The sequence below is a fragment of the Callorhinus ursinus genome, unplaced genomic scaffold (genome assembly GCF_003265705.2).
Source record: "Callorhinus ursinus isolate GAN/ISIS: 27379988/994484 unplaced genomic scaffold, GSC_fseal_2.0 scaffold8, whole genome shotgun sequence".
NCBI classification, from domain to species: Eukaryota; Metazoa; Chordata; class Mammalia; order Carnivora; family Otariidae; genus Callorhinus; species Callorhinus ursinus.
Genome location: NW_027397070.1, coordinates 35,498,884 through 35,503,120, shown reverse-complemented (window position 1 = coordinate 35,503,120; position 4,237 = coordinate 35,498,884).

The following is a 4,237-nucleotide window of genomic DNA, read 5'->3' as shown; positions in this document are numbered from 1 at the left end:
GGGGTGGCTGGGTGATAGACATTGGGGAAGGAATGTACTATGGTGAGCGCTGTGAATTGTGCAAGACTGTTGAATCACAGATCTGTACTTCTGAAACAAATAATGCAACATATGTTAAGAAAAAAGAAAAAGAAGAAGATAGCTGGAGGGGAAGAATGAAGGGGAATAAGTCGGAGGGGGAGACGAACCATGAGAGACGATGGACTCTGAAAAACAAACTGAGGGTTGTAGAGGGGAGGGGGTGGGTGGATGGGTTAGCCTGGTGATGGGTATTAAAGAGGGCACATTCTGCGTGGAGCACTGGGTGTTATGCACAAACAATGAATCATGGAACACTACATCAAAAACTAATGATGTAATGTATGGTGATTAACATAACAATAAAAAATTAAAATTAAAAGAAAACACTTCTCATTCTTTTTGTCCACCTGCATCTCAACCCTGTTTCTGTGTATATGGAATTTCCCAACCTAATGAGATAGTGCTCACCTCCCACAATTACAGTGAAAATGCCAAAAACTTGCTTTCCCAACTTCCCTTGCAGTTGGAACAAAGGTACATGATCTGGGCAAAACCAATCAGATGAACCCACCCAAGAATAGAGAGATCACCCCTAGCATCTCTGGGAACAGAGATGCTACAAAGAATGCAGAGTTCCAGCAGGGCTGGGCATGGGCATGCCAGGTTCAGTACCAACAGCGTCCAGGGTGCGAGCTGCAGTCTCTGTCGCTCTGCAATAACAGGAGTGTCCACCAGAACTGCTCTGCAGGTTAACTCGGCCTCCATCCCTGGCTGCATTGCCACAGCCTCACTCTCCAGCCCTCCCAGAGACCCTGTGAGCCAGGCCATCCTTCCAAACAACTTATTTACTGCTTAAATCAACCAGCACTGGCTGATTGCTACAACCAAGAACCCTGAGTCAACAAGTACTTTTTTAATGTTTTAACTATGTGAAGATCAAAACTAAGCTTGGAGTTTCTGTTCTCCTTCAAAGTTTTCCAGCTCTTTCCCAATTCCTCAGTCTCTAGTCTTTCTTTGTGTATGTATAATCCACAGAAATTTCTCTAACCTGCCCCCCCCAAAATTCCCTAACTTCATACTTTCAACCAGGAATGTATCCAGAAGTAAGAAGATAAGTTGTAGGAGGGATATGCAGGTTGACATGGCCATTTTCTTCTAAGACTAGCCCCTGGGGAATCAGGAAGGATCACATATCCACATGCTAAAGCCACAGCACTGACATCCGGTGATGCATAGGCAGATCTCATCATTTTCAAGAAATGCCCTTCAAATGGAATTTGCTTCTGAATCTCACAGGGATTGTGTTAGAATACCGACTCTGCCTCAGCAGGTCTGAGAGTCTCCAGCTCTTCCAAGCTCCCAGGTGTTGTCCGTGCTTGCTAGTCCACAGCTGCACTGTGCCTGGCCAGGTGCTCAAGTGCTTGGGCACGACTCTTAAGTCACCAAAATGAAACTATCCCAGGCAAAAAAAAAACCAAAAAACCAAAAAACCCACTCCATGTGTTCTGTCTCCATTTCTGGAGCTCATCTCCTCTACTTCTTTTAATTTTATATTTAGAATAACTAGACTCTAAAGTGGCAATACATTTCATCATTTGGCACACAATTCACACCAAATGGAAAATTTCTATGTGCAAAGTGTTAGAACATATAAAACAAATTAGATCTTGCTTCTCTGATTCTGAAAAATCTTAAATTCTATAAAGTCAGCCTATTTAATACAAAGGCCACTTTTTAGATCCTACAGATTAAACAGTATTAGGACCTCCACTATCTTAGGATTCCCAAGATTTTCACTTAGAAGGCCTTTAATCTTTTTTCAAACATAAATTAAAAGTATAAAGGCTTATCTCTGAAGCACAGTAACCCCTGAACACAAAGGCATGGGGGCACAAAGAAGAAACATTCTTTGTACCTCACCCTGACCCCAAAATTGGCCAGTATATTTTTCCAAGCATTAATCAATGTAGTTTCTGAAGGCAGAACATATTCCGCTTTACTTGGAACATGGATAACTGCTCATTAAACATGCCCAAAGTCCCATAACACATACGAAAAGTAAGAGGGGGCCACAAGCTCTTTTTTCATACCTCTAAAAACAATACAGTCAGTCTACAATTTCCTAGAAGGCCAGAGGGTAGGTAAGAACATCACCTTACTTTTAACTATCCTAACAGCAAATTCTATCTTTACTATATTCTGATGGATAGCTGGGATTAATGGTCAAAAACCTTTTTTATTGAAATAATTTTATATGAATTATTTCCTAATAATTCATAAATTAAAGATATTTTATCACTTCTCATGTGTCATGTGGAGATTTTCTGCCCCATTGGCCCTCTTTGTATCATCCCTATTCAGGCGAGGAAAGATTTTTAGAATAAAAAATATTGGGGCACCTGGGTGGCTCAGTCGTTTAGCATCTGCCTTCGGCGCAGGTCATGATCCCATGGTCCTGGGATCAAGCCCTGCTTCGGGCTCCCAGCTCCACAGGAAGCCTGCTTCTCCCTCTCCCACTCCCTCTGCTTGTGTTCCCTCTCTCGCTGTCTCTCTCTCTCTGTCAAAATAAATAAATAAAATCTTTAAAAAAAATTAAAAATTTAAAAAAATAAAAATTCAAATTCATAATCATAAACTATTCCCTGAGTTATAGACATAAAGTACTGGATTATTTACAATTTTCCCCGTGAACACAATACATCTTCAATCCTGTAGCCATCTTAAGTAAATTTAAAAATTCTCAATACAGCCAATTTGAAGCTCAGTCTGTGTTTGAAACCTGTGTAAGAGATCTCCCCCCACTAGTTCACCTAAATGAACTGGATCTCACTAGTCCTCAGGCCTTCCTGTGCCTTCCTGGCCCCTTTCTATCTCTTCCCAAGGGAAAAAAATTTCTTCCTCACTACTGTCTATGGTAGCAGAGAAGAGGGCTGAGTAGTAAGGAGTTACTTGCTGAGACCAGGGACACATCTCACTCTGAACTCTGGTCCTGATCTCGAGTTTTGGGAAGGTACTGACTTTGGTTTAAGTGCCCCTTATCCCACTTCATAGTTCCTCTTGTTTTCTTCTTTTTCAGGGAAAGGAGTTAGTTCTTGTCTGTTTGGAAGTGTAATTCAGTCTCTAAAAACTGAGTTTTGTTTTGCACAATTTGCTTACATTACAGATTATTTCATGACTCATTTCTGTCAAGCAATTCACTTTACAGAATCTGTTTTGAGTCAACTAAAGAAGAGAATCATACTAAAACATTATATTCATAGATAAAGAGTGATATTAGCAAATTAATTAGCCTTATTGTTTGGTTTCTTGTGAAAGGCAATTATTTGTTAAGGAGAGCTCAGTGAGAATGAGCTGCCTAAAATATTGACTGTAGATAGATGCTGGGAAAAGAGAGCATGTGAATTGTGAAAAACTGTGAAATTTGGCTATGTGATCTCAGATGTGCTCTAATGTTTGCTGTCCTCCTTTCATCAGAACTCTGCGAGCCGCTTGTCTCCCCCACATTGGACTTTTTGTCCAGATGTTGGCCATCGATAGTCATGGATAGTGGTATTTTTAGAATGTCTACCAGGAAACAAATCTCTTTTGTGAATAACATTTACTCGTAGCATAACTTTGATATATATATGCATATGCATATAATATATATTTAGAGTTTATTGAGATTCTTATTTTATTTTTATTTTATTTTAAAGATTTTATTTATTTATTTGACAGAGAGAGAGAGATAGTGAGAGCAGGAAGACAAGCAGGGGGAGTGGGAGAGGGAGAAGCAGGCTTCCCGCTGAGCAGGGAGCCTGACATGGTGCTCGATCCCAGGACCCTGGGATCATGACCTGAGCCGAAGGCACATGCTTAACCAACTGAGTCACCCAGGCACTCCTATGATTATGCATTTGTTAATTCACTATGCATCAATGAATGCCATAAAACAATGTACCAAATGTTTATAATTGGATTTAAAATCAGGATATGGAGCCATACACATAGTGTGATTACAACTGTTAATAACAACTATTATGTATTGAATACTTTTCATATTTTATTTCTAATCCATGCCACAGTATTGTAAGGGAGGTAAAATCATCCATACATTTTACAGATTAAAAAATGAAGCTTAAGGAGGCCAAGTAACTTGCCCAAAATAAATAGAAACATAATAGTCCTTTAATCCAAAAAAAAAAAAGGTAGGAAACAAAGAAAAATGAACAAGGAA